The sequence below is a fragment of the Camellia sinensis genome, chromosome 14 (genome assembly GCF_055761805.1).
Source record: "Camellia sinensis isolate YWXY chromosome 14, ASM5576180v1, whole genome shotgun sequence".
In the NCBI taxonomy this organism is placed as follows: domain Eukaryota; kingdom Viridiplantae; phylum Streptophyta; class Magnoliopsida; order Ericales; family Theaceae; genus Camellia; species Camellia sinensis.
Genome location: NC_138974.1, coordinates 62,026,518 through 62,045,469, shown reverse-complemented (window position 1 = coordinate 62,045,469; position 18,952 = coordinate 62,026,518). Strand labels below are relative to the sequence as shown.

The 18,952-nt window shown below is 41.1% G+C and overlaps 1 pseudogene; it reads left to right on the top strand.

Moving 5' to 3' along the window:
• Window positions 1–17,604, top strand: part of LOC114320615 (pyruvate decarboxylase 1-like) — a 44,236-nt pseudogene extending 26,632 nt beyond the window's left edge.
• The last annotated feature ends 1,348 nt before the right edge of the window (window positions 17,605–18,952 follow it).

The window sequence follows — 18,952 nt, the reverse complement described above, 5'->3', positions numbered from 1 at the left end:
TCCTTTGAGCGCTTAACCGAGCTACTCAATGCCTTTTTCCGACCAAGCTAACACCAGTTTAATTTATTCATAGCTTAATAGAGAATGGGTAAATATAGGTTTCTAGTAGACACACCTGGTGGCTTGGCCGAATTCCAAAGGGAGTATAACATTCCTAACGATGTCCATCTCACTTTAGCCAAACAAAATATCATACCATGGGGAAACCAAGGTTTTGTGCCTTTTACCCTCCTGTCCATCATAGAAACCGGACTAAGATTCCCTGTACAGCCTTTACTTTGTGAATTCCTTAGGCAGACTAGGATATGCCCCACCCAACTCTCCACAAATTCATACAGCATGATAAGTGGTATAGCCGAGCTAAACCGCCAAGCTGGCATTAACCTCGGCTTAGCCGAACTCTTCCATCAATATTCCCTAAGATCAAAAGAAGATGGCTGGGTCTATTATCTAGGAATACGCCGCCGCCAAGAGAAAATAATAAAAGACACACCGGACAAAGACTTAAATGATGACGATTTTTTTTGGGTATCTAGGAATTTTGAAGACCACCAAGCCCAGATCCCAGGCCGCAATATAAATTGGAAGAAAGGAACCCTCTGTATAACTACCTCGGCTTCTTTGCATGCCTCCCTTTATTTCGGTTTCTTGTTCCTGAACCGAACTGACAGTTGTCTTCTTTATGCAGATCCAGCCCACCTCAAGTCACTGTACAGCTACCCCAATCTAAACATACTTCGCACCGCACTACGATATCCTGAAAAAAGTTGGGCCAAGTTACTGAATTTTGAACCGACGTACAGATACAACAGTCGACGAAAAGCTAAAGTAACAGACTTCTTGCTGGAGGCATCTCCTGAACCGGATCCAACTTTGCCTGAAATCAACTTGGTCCGAATTACTGCCGAAGAAGAGATGGCAAAGAGGAACAGAGTAAGGGCCCTCCTAACCGAAACAAACCGAGTCGAGGTACCACTACCCATCCAGACTTAGGAAACCGTGGTGGCCCTTCCATCTCAACAACCCTCCTCATCTCGCCCAAGCAAGTGTGCCCGGACTACCCAAACCGAGCAACGCCTTGTTGATGAAGACGAAACCATTCTTTCACCAAGTCCTCCACCAAGCCCGCAACCGAAGCTTTCCGACCGAGCTGGCTCCTCCAATTGGGCTCCCAAAATCACTTTCCAGAACCGAGCTATTCAGGACACCGCCTCAGTGGTCGCTGAAAAAGATCACCTAATGGCATTCAATCTTGCCAAGAGTGTTTGCCTACCAGCAGACATGGAGCATCACAAAAATTTGACTGAGCTAAAGGCCATCCGTTCGGCCACCAAATCCATGGTGCTTGTAAGTAGCTTACTTTGCTGATTTTTCTAATTTTGCACTACTTTCTGCTCGGTTTTACTACAAGTCACTTCCCATTCTTTTCCAGGCCTTGCAAAAGAACCACATTGCTCACAAGTGTGTATTGGAGCTTCGAAAAACCGCAAGGCAAGCCATGGCCGAAGTAACCGAGAAAAACGCTGAGCTGGAAGAGGCCAGGAAGGAGATAGCCGAGCTAAAAATCGAGAACGGTCGCCTGACCGGTCTTGTTAGCTCGGCTGAAGCTGAAAAAAAAAAGGCTGCAATCGAGCTGAAAGACAAGTATTTGCGCCATCTTGCAAAGCTTGAGAAGAAGAAGGACACTGAGATCACCAAGCTGAAGGAAAGTGTGAAGGATGCCGAACTCCGGGGTTTTAAGGAAGGCGAAGCCCTCTACGTCCAGCAGTGTGAGGCTGCGAAGGATCTCTTTTTTAAGTGCAGTTGGCGCAGGGCCGTGGTGCAGCTCGGTCATGGACCTGAGATCGAGGTATTCAATCCTCCTCAATACTTTATACCAAGCTCACTAGCGGAGTACGCTGCTACCCTTCAGAAACAATTTCTTGAGGGTTTAGATGATGATGAAGAAACCGAGCCTAATGACACCCCGGTCATCAATGATCCTGCTGATCAATCAGTTCGGTTGGAGCCAATGGTGGAAGACCTGACTAACAAGCTGCCGACTGAAACCATGCTTCCAGATGACACCGAGCTCTTAACTGAGGCCGTGCTACCATCTGAAACCGGGCTCCGTGTTGATATTGATGTTGATCTTGACGATCTGTTTGACTGATTTTGTTTTTTCTTCTTTTTGTTGGACAAAAAAGTTTGTAACCGGGCTGAGTCCCCAACTATTGTACCTTTTCCTTGCTTTTGAATGAAAAAACCTTGCATCTTTCTGTTCGATCTGTGCTATACCTGCATTCACTTTTGTACGCAGAGTAGCATTTTCCTGCTGAGATAAATATCTCGGTCCTATACTTTGGAAATTTATTACAGCTGCCAACCACTCTTTAGCCGAGATGCCTACCTCGGCTGAAGAGTACTAAGAGTTGGTTTAATCCAGCCAACCACTCTTTAGCCAATATCCTTACTTCAGCCGAAGAGTACTAAGCGTTGGTTTAATCCAGCCAACAACTCTTTAGCCGAGATCCTTACCTCGGCTGAAGAGTACTAAGAGTTGGTTTAATCCAGCAAACCACTTTTTAGCCGATATCCTTACTTCGACTGAAGAGTACTAAGAGTTGGTTTAATCCAGCCAACCTCTAAATTGGTTATTCCAGCCAACTTTAGAATAAAGTGTTTGGTTATTCCAACCAAACGTCCTGCAGCCTGGATCCTTATCCTGGGTTTAGGAAGGGTGTTGGTTATTCTAGCCAACCTAGAGTAAAGTGTTTGGTTATTTCGACCAAACGTCCTGCAGCCTGGCTCCTTATCCTGGGCTTAGGAGGGGTGTTGGTTTTTCCAGCCAACCTAGAGTAAAGTGTTTGGTTATTTCGACCAAACGTCCTGCAGCCTGGATCCTTATCCTGGGCTTAGGAGGGGTGTTGGTTTTTCCAGCCAACCTCTAGATTGGTTTTTCCAACCAACCTAGAGTAAAGTGTTTGGTTATTCCGACCAAACGTCCTGCAGCCTGGATCCTTATCCTGGGCTTAGGAGGGGTGTTGGTTTTTCCAGCCAACTATGTTTTTAATGCCCCTAACTTACTAAAACAATCTTTTACAGAAAGAAATAACTATACTGAAAAGAAACTACTTGTTTTATTGAGAAAGGAAAAAATTACACATACTTAAAAAAAGCTAAAAATAAAATAACTTGAGATTTGCAGTATTCTATGGTCTGGGAATTGCTTTGCCGTCCTCATCTTCTAAGTGGTATGCCCCCTTGCCAGCTAATCCAACCACTTTGTAAGGTCCTTCCCAATTGGGCCCTAACTTGCCATCTCCCGGAACCACGGTGTTTCCCATTACTTTGCGCAGCACCCAATCTCCGATCTTGAATTGCCTTGGATGCACTATTTTGTTGTATTTCCTGGATAACTCTTGTTGGTATGAGGCAATGTGAACCAACGCTCTTTCTCTTCTTTCTTCGGTGAGGTCGAGTTCCAATGTTATGGCCTCTCCATTCAAGTCTGGATCAAAATTTTCGCTTCTTATTGTGGGGAGGCCAACTTCTAGTGGGATTACCGCTTCCATGCCATAGGCTAAAGAGAATGGTGTTTCTCCAGTTGATCGCCGAGGTGTGGTACTGTCACGACCCAAACCCGGCCCTATGGGTTTAGCACCGTAACCGGCCAGTAATCCGAGATTACCGAAGGCCTGCTTAACAGTAATACAGTAAAACAGAGTACAGGGCCTGGCGGAAGCCAATACAGTAATTAAACAATGTCCAATGAGCTGTGACAGTCTGTATGCCAAAAAGATTTTTCATGCATTCATACATACACAAACAGTACAGTCTATACAGAATTTACAGTCACACAGTACAGGGACCTAATCCCTTGATAACAGTACAGTTAGCAACTGACAGTCTATACAGTAATCCAAACAGTATGGAGACAGACGGGGGAAACAAACAAAACACCCCAAAGCCATAGCATGGCAACTCGGAACCTCGCAGTGAGGCATAAAGGCTGGCTTGACAAAACTGGAGTTACCCTGACGCTCCTAGCTCCGATCTGGTGCCTGTACACCTACATATATATATGAGCAGTGAGCTAAAGCCCAGTGAATAACATAAAGCATAAAGGGGTTTAGAATGAATGTCCTTACAGTAATGAAAACAGTTCAATTCAATCAGTATTTCAGTTGTTCAGTACAGTAAACAGTCATATGTGGTACATCCATTAGCATAACAGTGACAGTAGGTCTTAAAAGACCGAACAGTAATGATGGCCATCAGTCAGTAAACAGTAGTGGTTCCACGAGGGAACCGACAGAGATCTCTGTAACAGTAACAGTAACAGTAAACAGTAAACAGTAGGTACTAAGGATGCCACAGTACAGTTCAGAAATAAAGGACATACATTCATTCAGTAATACCAGTTCAGTAAACAGTTCAGTTCAGTATTCAAAAAATATCAGTTGAACATATCTTTACACAATTGTTACTCACAGAGTTCTGGGCTACAGTATGCTAGAGCGTGTCTCCCCAGTTGCCAACCCTACACAGTTCACAGGTTGAACACACACTAAGCTACACAGTTGGGAAATATTATAACTTAATCCCTAATGCCTCGGTGTGTTCTACATCTATATCCTCAACAAGATGCCTTAAACTAGGCCTAAGAATGCCTAGAATGGGATGAGGATGCAAAGATGCACATTTAAAAGCATTTTCAGGATTTTCAGAAAAACAGAGTCCCGCTCGAGCGCAGGTTTCCCCGCTCGAGCGTACAGGCAAACAAAGGTACACGCTCGAGCGTAAACTTTCCCGCTCGAGCGTAATGTAAAAGTACTGGATGGGTGAAATCCTCGCTCGACGCCCGCTCGAGCTTGAGACATGACTCCGCTCGAGCGCCCGATCCTCCGCTCGAGCGGACTGTAAAACAGTGCAAGATGCTGGAAGCTCGATTTTCCCGCTCGAGCGGCACTTCCCCCGCTCGAGCGGACGACTGAAATCTGGAAATCCCAGATTCGAGCTCCAGGTTCAAAACCAAGCTCAAAAGCATCAAAACCAATCCTCTTGGGCCCATTTTCTGGAAAACATTCATAAACACATAGAATATCATGTTTCAAAGCTCAATTTTAAGAAATCAAAGCCCAAGGGTGTTTAATTCAAACTCAATTTAAACCATTTTTCAAGCACAAGATGAACATGCAAACATGCATGAATTCAAACCCTTTCAAAGCTTCGATTTGATGCTCTAAAGAGCCAATTCTTTTCAAAACATGATAAAATCATGGACTACACTCAAGACATGAACATGCATGTAACATTTTGCCATGAAAACAACTCAAAATCCAACAATACTACCATGCATGCAAAGATTGGGCTTCAATTCACCATTAATGAACCAATTCATGACTTAGCTCTACAATTGGACATGAACCATGCATGAATCAACTTAAACACAAGTCAAAAGGATGAAATTCATACCTAGGTTCCTTGAATGCAAGTCTAGAGGTTCAAATTAACAATCCACACTTCAATCTTCAAGCAATTCTACCAAGTTCCAAGCAATGCAAGATGAAACTCACTCTCTCCCTCTCAAGGTCGGCTAAAGCAAGGAAAATGGCTGATCAAAATGTGTTTTGATACAAGGTGTAATGAGGCTCAAACATGTATGTTGAGTGGGCCACTAAGGGTGGTAATATGGTAATTAAGCTTAACTCTTTAATTAGCTTATTTTAATCTAATCTAATCATACCTAATCAATTTTCGAATAAATATACCATAAAATTTCATTAATTATGACGCTCATAAAACACCAATCGGTTACTAATTCGGCCGCCGATAAGGCCTTCAATTAAACGCTCAAACATGAACAGATAAAATAAACAACCAACAGATAGAATGCAATTCAACAGATGTATCCATTCAATTCAGTTTCAATTTTGGTCAGTCAGTTCAGTACTTTAATCAGTTCAACTATCAGTCAGTTATCCGTTCCGTTTAACAGTAATTAGCAGTTAATCAGTCATTAATCGGTAAACAGTATGAGGGTTGTTACAGGTACGGTAAGCCCACAGAACATGAGGCAGTTCCTCAGTCCATTTGCCTTTTGCTTTTTCTAACCTCTTCTTTAATCCATCCAAGACAACCTTGTTTGATGCCTTTGCTTGGCCATTTGCTTGGGGATACGCCGGTGTAGAATTGTAGAACTCTATCTTTTATTCTTCACAAAAGCCTCTAAAGATTCTGCCATCAAACTGAGTGTCGTTGTCTGATATTAGGGCTTTAGGTATGCCGAACCGAGTGATGATATTCTGCCAGACGAACTTCTTCACATCTTTTTCCTTGATTGATGCCAATGCCTCTGTTTCCACCCATTTTGTGAAGTAGTCTGTTGCCGCGAGAAAGAACTTCCTGTTTCCGGGTGCTGTTGGAAGTGGTCCTACTATGTCCAAGCCCCACATTGCGAAGGGCCATGGGCTGGTTAGTGGCAGGAGCTCTCTAGCTGGCTGATGTATTTAGTGTGCAAACTTCTGACATTTCTCGCACTTCTTTACATACTTCTCCGAGTCTGCTTGCATGTAAGGCCACCAGTATCCTTGCGAAATGGCTCTGTAAGCTAACGATCTTCCTCCTTGGTGGCTTAATTTTGTTGGCTTCCTTCTTTTTTTCCGGTAAGACGCCGTCTTTTAAGAACAGTATGATGGGATCCATCCATGAGGGGCCTAGTTCGGCGCAACATACCTCTTCTGCTTCTGGGTCTTCAATGCTTGGTCTTGGTAAGTAGTCAATTAACAACGGATGAGGGATGGATGTATCTGCCATGGATGTATCTGTTTTCCTCCCTGCCAATCTGTTCTATCCTTACAGCTTCGAATCTTTTGATCTCGTTTCTGACTAAGTCTTGGTACTTAGCCATTCTGTCATCCTTTGCTTCGTAGTCGCCAGAAATTTGGTTTACCACCAGCTGTGAGTCGCTGTAAACCATTAGCTCGGTGGCCTTCATGTAGAATGTTGATTTGAGGCCTGCAAGGAGTGCTTCATACTCCGCTTCGTTGTTTGATGCTGGAAAGCCAATGTTGATTGCTTGCTCCACAACTAGGCCGTCTGGTAAGATGAGGACTATGCCAAGTCCTGCACAATAGCGGTTGGATGCTCCGTCCACGAAGAGCTTCCACATCTCTCCAACGAACAACTTCCAGCAAGTGGAGGGATCAGATGATGCCGTGGGGTTGATTATGTTGCTGGTGTTTTCTTCAAGGTCCATGCTTGCTGTCTGCTCATTGCTATCTGGTTGAACCAAGTTTTTATTCATTGGTGAGTCTTGGCTGGGTGTAGCATGGTTCGCTTCTGTCTTGCTCTCTTTACTTTGGTCTGCCTTGGAGTTTGACCGAGTATTCTGCACCAGGGGTTGCGCTATTTCGGTGTCAACTTTCATCCCTAGTTCGGTTGTGTCAGTCAGGTCGACTGGGCAGATATGATGACTTCCTAGGGTGAATTCTGCGACAAAGTCTGCCAAAGTTTGAGCTTTTATTGTGGTTCTGGGCTGAAACTTGATGTCGAATTGTCCCAACTCTACTGCCCACTTCAAGATTCGCCCAGAAAAGTTCGCCCTCTCAAACAAAGCTTTTAATAGGAAAGCTGCGAGGACGACTATGGTGTAGGTGTGAAAGTAGTGCGACAACTTCCTTGAGGCCATCATCAAGGCCAATGCCAGTTTTTCCAGTGGCAAGTACCTTGTTTCGGCGCCCAGTAATGTCATGCTGACATAAAAGATGGGCAGATGTTGGCCTCCTTCCGCGCGGACTAACACTGCGCTGATTGCGTGCTGAGAGACTGCCAGGTACAGGAAGAGTTCTTCTCCAGGTATTGGGGTGACAAGTAGTGGTGGAGAAGACATGTATTCTTTCAAGCTTTGCAGAGCGCTGTCGCATTCTTCGTCCCACTCGAACTTGGCTTTCAATGCTTGAAAAAATGGTCGTAGTCTATCTGACGACCGGCTAATGAATCGGTTAAGTGCAGCTGCCATGCCGGTGAGATGCTGTACTTCTTTTACTGAGTTAGGTCTCTCCAGATCCTGAATAGCTTTGATCTGGGAGGGGTCTGCTTCTATACCCCGGTTGGTCACCAGGAAGCCCAAAAATTTGCCAGATCCTACATTGAATGCGCACTTAGATGCATTAAGGCACAACTTGTGCCTCTTCAGAATCTGGAACATCTCACCTAGGTCCCTTAGATGGTCGTTCTCATCCTTGCTTTTGACCATCATATCGTCGATGTAAGCTTCCATTGTTCTGCCTAACACCGGCTCAAACATCTTGGTGACCATTCTCTGGAATGTTGCCCCTGCGTTCTTTAGGCCAAAGGGCATGACCTTGTAGCAATACAGTCCTCTTAGAGTGGTAAAGGATGTGACCTCCTGGTCTGGTTCGTACATGGCGATCTGATGGTAGCCTCTGTACGCATCCAGAAAGCTAAGTCGGTTGTGCGCCGCCGTTAGGTCTACCAATTGATCTATATGTGGTAAGGGGAAGCTGTCCTTTGGGCATGCTTTGTTGACTATCTTATAGTCGACGCAGACACACCATTTGCCATTCTTTTTTGGCACCACGACTGTGTTGGAAATCCATCTGGGGTAATGCACCTCTCTGATAGCTCCTGCCTCTAGCAGATTTCCCACTTCTTCCGCCACTATCTCGGCGTAGTGGAGTGCCGATCTGCGAGTGTGCTGAATGAATGGTCTGGCGGATGGGTGGACATTGAGTTGGTAACAGATGAAGTTTGGATCAATGCCTGGCATGTCGTAGGGTGTCCAAGCGAACACTTCGATGTTAGAGGTCAAGAATTCCAAGGCCTCTAATCTCTCAGTGCTGGACAACGACGAACAGAGCAAAAAGAACGTATTCGGGTTCTTTTCATCTATTCTTACCTCTACCAAGTCTTCCACTGCTTTTTGATCGGCTGCTTTGCCGACATCTGCGAACATTTCATTGCTCTCGGGTTCTTTCACCGAGTGAACATATCCCTTGGTGGCGCGGCTGCCATTAATCGTGATGAAACATTGCTTGGGCATAATTTGATCTCCAAAGACCTCTTCAATTACTCCGGCTTCGTTGGGGAACCGCATTACTTGATGGTAGGATGATGCTACTGATTTCATGGCATGGAGCCATGTTCTTCCTAAGATTATGTTGTAAGTGGAAAAGACCTTTAACACCCAAAATTTCACTTGTTTTGTCAGGCTTCCTGCCCTGACTGGCAGGATAATTTTGCCAACTGGCCATTCTGGCATTGAGTTGAATCCGATCAGGGGGGATACAGCTGGTGCCAGGTCTTTGTCCTCCAATTTCAGTTGTTTGAAGGTGTCGTAATACATTATCTCACACGAGCTACCTTGGTCTATCAGAATTCGCTTGACGTTGTAGTCCTTGACGTGGAGGGTGACGACCAGTGCATCGTTGTGAGGGCAATATATTCTTTGCAAGTCCTTGTCTGAAAAAGACATGACGTTCGTGGCCTCCATTCTTCCTTTCTTGATTGTGGGTTGTGAACTTAGAATCTCCCTTAAGTGCTCAGCCTTTTTGATCATGCCCCTGAGCTCACATACGCGCTCAGGTTCGCATATTCCATGTATTACGTTAATCACGCCTTGAGGTGGGACATTGATTGGCATTCCGTTCGGGTGGTTGTTATTTTGGGGGCTGGCTGCGCCCCTCCTTCAATGTATTTGTCCAGGTGACCGGCCGCCACCAACTCCTCTAGATGTTGTCTCAATGGTGTACAATTTTCAGTGCGGTGCCCCTTTTCTTTATGGAAGGTGCACCGTGATCTTTCGTCGTAGTCCTTCTGAGCCTCTCCTAGCTTGGCAGGTCATCTGACGAAAGGTTCATCGCGTATCTCGTTTAGAATCCGGTAGATTGGCTTTTGGAATACCGTGGTAATGGCAGTGCGGACTCTTAACCATCTTTTATCCTGGTCTTCTCCGTTGTCCCGTCTGCCTCGTCCGTTTTTGTTCGGACGTTCTACCACGTTGATCTTTGCCGCGGTCTTTTTATCTGGTACTGTTGTCGTGCTAGACTTTGCTTTAGCACGGGCGCCATCTTCTTCAACCCGAATGTGCTGGTGCACTCTCTCCAATAAGGCCTCCATCGTGAGAGGCGATGTCATAGTGATTGAGTCCCTTAGTCTGTTCCCGACTGGAAGGCCTCTTTTGTACTGTGCAATGGCGAGATTGGTGGGGCAGTCCCCAATCTGGTTGAAGGTCTCCCAATAGCAGCTATTGTAGGATTTTAATGACTCTTTTTCGCCCATGTCGATAGAGAGCAGTTGATCAATTTCCACCGAGGTTTTGGTGTTCGTTCTGAACCTTGTTACGAACGCCTCCACCAATTGCGCCCTGGAGGCTGTGTTGCCTTCTGGAAGTTTTTTGAACCAAGTCAAGCCTAGGTCACCAAGGCTTGATGGCAAAAGGATGCACATCAAAGCCTCGTTTCGTCGATATACCGCCATAACCTGGCGGAAGTGGCTTAGGTGCATATAAGGGTCTGTCTTCCTTTCGTACGTGGTAAATTTAGGCTGGATGAAGCTAGAGGGTAATGATGCGTTCTCAATCTCCGGAACGAACGGCGAGCTATGTAGTCTTGCCAACGCTTTATCTATTGGTTCGTAGGCAAGGTGTAGTACTGGCATTCCAACCTCGACGCTTCCATGCGTCCGAGAAGCCAACCGCTGAAGGGCTGAAACTCTGTGCGGGTCGCATGCCCTAGCATTCTCCTTCTGTCGCGCCATTTGTTCAAGCACAGTCCGTAAGTCGGACGATCTAGGCAACTCCGTTTGCCTGGATAATGTATGGTGCGTGTGTGAGGGCCGATAGGTACTTCCCTCTGTGTAAGACCTTAATGATCTCGTTCTCTCAGACCTGGAGTAACGAGTTCTGAAAGTCCTTGATTGAGTGTCGCTCGTCCTGAGGCTTCTACTTTCTACTTGCGATGTCGTGGTATGCCTACTACGATCTTCTGAGTGGCAAGGAGGCGCATTGCCTTTGCGCCCCTTTCCTGTCGCCACCCATTTTCCCTTGATCTGGCGCTTCATGGCCTCTATGTTCGCCGCCATCTTCCTTATTAATTCATCTTGCTCCTTCACGCGGTCCTCCAGAACTTGAGGATCAATCCTCCGCCTTTGTCTGTCAGGACTTCGTGAATGAGAGTGACGGGGGCTGTTAGTCCGCCTCCTCCCCCTTGCATCCCTCCTGGGATTTTGTCGCTGTGGCTCCAAGTCCGCCATGGGAGGGATAGAAGGTAGGCCTTCACGCCTTGCACCCCCCTCTGGTGTTTGTCCGTCAATGGCGGACTGCGGCAAATCTTCGTTGTGCGCCATTGCTTCTAAAGAGGAAAAGCTTAATCAAGAGGTTTTGTTCTAGTCTGATCTTCCCATAGACGGCGCCAATTGTACGGGCACGAAATATTCTTCCCGTGTAATCCTGTTGATCAAGTCTGCACTCCTCCGTACGACATCGCTTTATCCCCTGAAAATACAAACGTGAGCTAGCCGGCGGGTGTGTGCCGGATACCTCTCCGATGCTTAAGTCAGCAAAATAGACAAATAGACAAAAAGCTCTGTGTGTTCAGGAATCAAAGTTGTGTTACCTCTCCATAGGTGATGTTTGTGAGCTTTTATAGGTTCCGTGTGGCACAATCCTAGTAGGACTTTTACTCCTCCATGTAGAGTCCTTCTAGGATTCACTCTCCTGAAAGATAATGCTTATCCTTCAACACCCCCCTCACTGCTTTAACCAAGTGAGATAGTCATACCATGGCCGGACTCCAACATGACCAAGGTAAGCATGGCTATGCTAAGCCGCAGACCAGACCGAGATAACTCTACCTCAGTTCTTCTATTCACTGCTCCTACCACGGTTTTTTCAGTGCTGACCATAGTATTGCTTAGACAGTGCTAACCATTAGCTAGGTCTGACAGAGCTAGCTGCGCTATACCGTGACCGTACTAACTCTGAGTGCGGCAACCTGGCGACCGAGCTATCCGTAGTACTCTCCTGGACCAAGATAACAATAGGCTCTCAGGGACCAGACTAACTTTAGGGCCGTCTGGGACCGGACTAACTTCAAGACTCTGGGACCAGACTAATTTTCAAGGTCTTTTTACTCTGCCCTCCATATTGTGGCCCATAACGACCCATTACCCAACTCGGCCTAATTTATAAATATAAATTATCCTCTCAATAGGTGTTATAAGTTTTTTTTACGACTCCCATTGAAAAAAATAAAAAATAAATAAATTTGGTGTTACATTACAGATACGAATTCCAAATGCAATATGCTTTGATTGGATGGTCAGTTGGTGCAACGCTAGGCTATGCCCAAGCTGTACTGGATAAGCGAGTGATTGCTTTTGCTTGCATTGGTAACGGGAGCTTCCAGGTACAAACAAAATTTTTGAACAAGAGATTTCGAGCCATTTTTAATTTTTGATCATTTTTGTTGAAACTGAATATGCAAGTCATCAACCCATATTTTCATTTAATTTAAGCATTAGCAGATGCCTGCACAAGATGTGTCGTCTATGATTCGATCTGGGCAGAAGAGCATCATTTTCTTAATAAACAATGGGGGATACGCCATATAGAAGTCGAAATCCATGATGGACCATACAACGTAATTAAGAATTGGAACTACACTGGGCTTGTGGATGCTCTCCACAATGGTGGAGGCAACTGTTGGACTACAAAGGTTATATATACTACTCATATATACATATCTATTAGATAGATTCCATATGGTTCAAAACTCAAAATTTTGAACATTGGAAATGCAGGTGAGACATGAAGAGGCGGTAATTGAAGCAATTGGAATGGCAACTGGATAGAAGAAAGATTGTTTGTGCTACATACAAGTGATTGTTCATGAGGATGATACAAGCAAAGAGTTGCTTGAGAATGAGCATTATTATATAGCCACTCATTCAAATTTTGTTATATTGAAATAATGGTTGTATATCTTTATATATATATGTATATTTGCCAATCTTGTGGTTGAGAATAATGGTAGATTGTTGAGTATCATTAGGAAGAGGGCTTTTCTCTTCTCTTCAATCTACAAATTGGAATGGATTGCTTAATTGGACCTATAAAGGGGTTGTTTACTGTAATTTATTAGGTAACTATTATGAGTATTATGTCATTTTGGTCCCTAGTATTTAAATTATGTCAATTTTATCCTTAATATATAAAAGTGTTTCAACTTAGCCCTTCAATATTAAAGTTGTGTCAATCTATATCTTAATGTATAAAAATTGTTTCAATTTACTTACCCAATATGTCTATTAACAAAGTTAGACTGAATTAATTTTAGTTTCTTCGGAATGTTTTGGATTAAGACCTCGAGTTGCATCAATTTTGAGAATTAAGTAATAGTGCCACATAGCGCACGTATATTTCCAGGGAAGCTAGGAGTAAGGTACTCAGTATGAATCAAATAGGGAAATTTATTAATTAGTCCTCCTCAAGTTTATGTGGCACCGTAATTTAATAAATTATTGGATGAATTACAATAATGATATTTATAGTTTGAGACTTGCGTCATTTTGGTTCATGACTTTTCAATTGTGACACATTTTACTTTGAATGTTGAATCTTGTTCTAAATAAAGACGATTGGAAATACGATGGCTCAATTTCAAGGATAAAGTTGTTAATTTGATAAAAATATAAACTAATTTAATAAAAATAAATGTCAAAAAAATATTTTTAAATTTTTTAAAATTATTTTTACCCACCAAAGATAAAATATGTAAAATTAATAAATCTTTTACATTTTTTTATTTATTTATTTTACCAAAATTAATTTTTATTGTATGTTTGGATGATGATTATGTAATGGATGATTTTTTTTATTTTCATTAAATTAGTTTTTATTTTTTCAAAAGTCAAATATGGTGACAACTTTGATATCATTATTAAACCAATCCATTAAATTAAAAAATCCAAAACTAAAAATATTTCATATATTAAATATATCAATTACACATTAAAAACTTAACAACCGCCCATTACATGATCATCATCCAAACATATAATAAAAACTAATTTGGTAAATAAATAAATGTATAAAAGATTTATCAATTTTACATAATTTTATCTTTAGTGAGTAGAAATAATTTTTTAAAATTCAAAAATATTTTTTTTAATATTTATTTTTGTTAAATTAGTTTTTTGTCCTTCAAATTGAATAATGGCATCTTCAATTGTTTTTATTTGAAACAAAATTTAAAATTTAGAATCAAATGTACCACAATTAAAAAGTTAAGGACCAAAATGATACGAGTCCAGAATTATGAAGACTATTAGTGTAATTTATCCTAAATTATTAGTTAAAATAATAGATTCAATAGTTTTTTTTTTTAATTTTCTAAAGACAACGTGACAAATATTAAGGTATAAATGATGTGAAACATTGGTTTTAAATTATCAAATAACCTCTCATCAAATAGGGGTTGACATAAGTTTCCATAGGGGTGAGCATGGTCCTGATTGAATCGGATTAGGATAAAATCAGAACTAATTCGTTATTTATAATTTTTGAAAAATTGAAACCAATCTAATCCATTTAAATCGTGAAACCAATCCGAACCAATCCATTTAAACACGGATTGGATCGGTTTAAGACCACGAATTTACATAATTAAATAACAAAAAAATATATATAACATTTTAATTTCATAACAATATAAATATAGTATCATATTAGTTTCACAATAACATGTCTTTTCATAATAGCGATATACTGTTCTAGAATTTAAACAACCATATAAGAAAATTAGTTCCACCATAAGTATTTAAGCTATTACAAATTAACATTTAAAACTAGCAAACAAAAGTAATAAAAGAAGATACTACGCAAATTTAGGTTTGGATTTAAGTTTTATATAAAATAAGAAAAAATACTATGCAGAAGGGTGTATAATAAAAACATAGATTATTTGTATACGATCCGGATCGGTTCCAATTCAGAACCGTAGAGTTCAATCTGGAACCAATTCGTAAACTATAAATTTTTAATTTTTCAATTCAAAATTAAACCACAGATCCAAAAAACCAATTCAAACCTACTGAATTAAACTAAATTTGATCAAATTACGAATTTCACAAATTCCTCTCCGAGCTCTACGTTTCCGTGTGTCTTATGGCACACAACTAAAATGCACGTATGATAATGGCAAAAATCAAAATTGCTTCCTCCTAGTAACTGTGACCCAACCGGATAAACCAATCATATCCCCCCTCTAAGGTCCCCTTGCCAATAGGGCTATGAAATTTAATAAGGCCATAAAAGCAAAAGCTGAAATTTAAGGACCACTAAAGTTTGGCTCCTTCCTACCACCAACACCGGTTCCCATGCTTTTAAAGCACTTTTACATTTTCACATTTTACAATGGCTGAGAATTTTTATTTTATTATTTTATAAAATAAAAATAAAAACCTTTTTTAAGCCTAGGGGAAGAGAGCATGGGAGGGGTGAGAGAGTCCTAGGTCTATATCACCTTTATTAAAGGGTTTCAAGGACTTCTATGATTCTGAACCTAGTGATTAGCTTATTATAAGCTCAACCTATGGTGTTTCCTTTAGCCAGACAGTGAGTGACCTTTAAAGCAACTTCTCAACTAAATTGTTTCATGTTCTTCACTATAATCATCATCAGGTTATTATGTCCTCGTTTGTCAAGTTGATTTGGAGTTTTTTTAATTAAAATAATCATAAAAAAAAAATTAATTTAATTTAATAAAATAAAACATCACATTCAATATATAATCATTAAATTCTTTCTCTCATAAAAGTCTAAAAAGGCAAAAAATTCATAGACTTTTAATCCCAAACTAAAATAACTAAAAGTCAAAAAATTAAAAACCAACTCACTTCTCAAACAAATCCTATAATCAAAATTTATCATTTTTTAATCAAAATTTATGGCTCTGTTTGGTTGTTAATTCAAATCAATTTTCAACACGTGAGCTCGCGCATGACGTTTGGATACGATGTTCAAAAATTAATTCCGCGTGTTAATTCAAATTACATTTTGAAAATCTATTTGGCAGCTTGTGTCTCCCTTTCAACGTTTCTGCTTTCTTCATCGTCTCTGTAACTTTCACGTGAACCTCATCTACATCAGTCCTTCAGATTTATCATCTATATCAGTCTTTCAGATTCATCACGGGTGGCTTCCTGTATCAAACATCCGTACTTCAGATTCATCACGGGTGGGTTTCAGACGCATTTTATAAATAATGAATTCACCCAACCCGCTCTGTACTAGTATCATATTTCACAAATCGACTGAGTTACGATTTGCGCGTTGCGGACGATTCTTATTATGAGCAACCAAACAACGACGACTGCGAAGTGAAATTACTCACAAATTTATTTACATATTTTGTTATAGGGAAATTATTTGAGAAATTCATCTTAATTTATTTTTAATTTTTTTCAGGTCAAATTTATCAAATTTATTGTCGAATTCGACGAGAAAACAGTGGCACATTCAATCAGTATACACATTCCATCACCGGCGATAACTATTCAACTCCTACTAATCTGGTAAATAAATCCTTCATCCTTCATCTGTTATCTAAAAATGATTTCAGACGAGTCGATAAATGATTTAATTCTTCATCCTTCATCCTGAACTGTTTCAACTTTTTTGTTCTTCAAGAATAGTCAGTAAATCAATCTTCATCTGTTATGTATAAATGATTTCGGAGAAGTTGAAATCAGTTCCTAAATGGTTTATGAGAATTTGTAGAGGCGTATTTTCCATTTCAGATCAGTTGTTATTTTAAATTATGAACTGTTTGAACCTTTCATCGATCAAAACCTGAAGCGGCAGTGCCTGGGACACCCGGCCGGTCGTCCCCCGGGTCATCCGGCCGGTCAACCACCCGGGGTCCTCCCACCTCTTCCCATTTTGTCTTCCGATTTTTCATTTCTTCGTTAATGGTTTGAACCTACCGGTCTGTTTGAACCTACCGAGCTTTTTTACTAATTTTTTTTCCTTAATTTTTCTTTTACTGATTTGTTTCCTCCTATTTAAACACAATGTTTACTGATTTTTTATTATTATTTGTGGTTATATTTCTGCTATCTGAATGTTTTTTTTTTTTTGTTATATTTCTGCTATTTAAATTCAATTAATCTGCTACGTATTTTTTTCTTCGAAATAAAATTATCTGTTCTTTTTCCTTTATCTGTGTTCTCCTTCAAACCATTTTGACGCTGTTATTCTTGTATATCCATCACAGACTACTTTAAAATACTCTGTTATGCTTGTATATTCATCCCAAACTAGTTTAAATAAAATTTGTATGTTTATAGATGGATGGAAATAATTCCGATGATAATGAGAACACCAAAATGTGGACGCTCAGAATTGAAATGAAATTAATAAATATGTTGAGAGACGAGGTTAGAAACAATCAAACAACGGGCCGTACTACTTCGTGGACAATTAGGCATTGGAATCATTGTGCAAATCAGTTGCACAACATATATGGATTTCGATATACAGGTGTCAAGGTGTGCCAAAAATATCAGCGATTGAAAGCTGATTACCAGACATTTAAGTGACTGAAGGCACAGACTGGTCTGGGATGGGATCCTATTATAGGCACTGTTGTTGCACCCGATGAATTTTGGGATAAGGTTTTCCATTAATCTGTACTATTTTCTAATTTTATTATAAACATTTCATGATATATACAGTGTTTAATTCTTGTTTTGTAATTGTTGTAGGCTAGCAGAAATGTGAAGAAGTTTAGGACAAAAAGGTTTGAATATTTTTAAGAAATGGCAGAAATTGTTGAAAATTGTTGTGCCACAGGGGCCCTATCTCGTTCATCCACACAAGGACCTCTTGACTCAGAAGAAGAAGATGACATGTTAAATAAATTTTGGAACGTTGATGTTGGTGGGAGTAACGCTGGTGGGAGTAATGCTGCTGAGGCCTTTCCTGTTGACTTATTCAGGGATGGGTATATGGATCCAGCAAAGGGCAAAGGTCACAAGAGGGGCCCTGCAACCAGCCAGGCTGACAGTGGTCGTTCCAAAAAGTCACGGTCAAGTGGGTTTGATGATGTGTGCGTAGCTTTCACATCCTATGTACAAGCCAAAACAGGACATTCACGTGCACAAGAAAATGAGGCTGAGGCTGTAAGTGCAGGTGGTGATGATTATTCCCTTGATGCATGTCAAGATGCATTGCTTGAGCTTGGGGACATACCACCGTTGCAATACGTTAGGGCACTGACACTGTTTAAGGATAAGGAATGGCGAAGGTTTTTTATGCGCACTCCTACCCATTTGCGCCTAACCATGATCCTGGCTTTGCAGTGAATTGAGAAGTTCTGTTTTGCTTGTGTTAGCAAATCTTCTTGGCTGAACTGTTTGATGATTTCATTATTCCTGATTTGGTTTTTTTTATTTTTTTTTCATTCCATCATATCCTCTTTCCTTTTCTATGTTCATATTTTTTTTTTTGAACTTTTAAGTGTTTTCTGTTATATTAAAACTATGTTCTGTTATTATAATATGATCATGTGTTAAATAAATTTTGTTCTCCTCTGAATTTTACTGTTTCACCAATAACGCTAACTGTTACAGCATAAATAACATATTTTATAATTATGCTTTTACTAGGAATGGCAACGGGGCGGGGCGGGGTCAGGGATCGCCCTTCCCGTCCCCGATCCCCGACGGTAGAAATTTCCCCGGCCCCGACCCCGATCCCCGACGGGGAACATACCGGCCCCGCCCCCGCCCCCTAACGGGGATCGGGTTTCCCCGACCCCGGAAATTCCCCGACCAAAAAAAAAAAAAAAATTCAGCCCCAAATCTGATTCAAATTTCAATCCCAAAAATTTCAGTCCCAAAAAAATTTCAAGCACAGATTCATATTCAACAACAACAACATACCAAA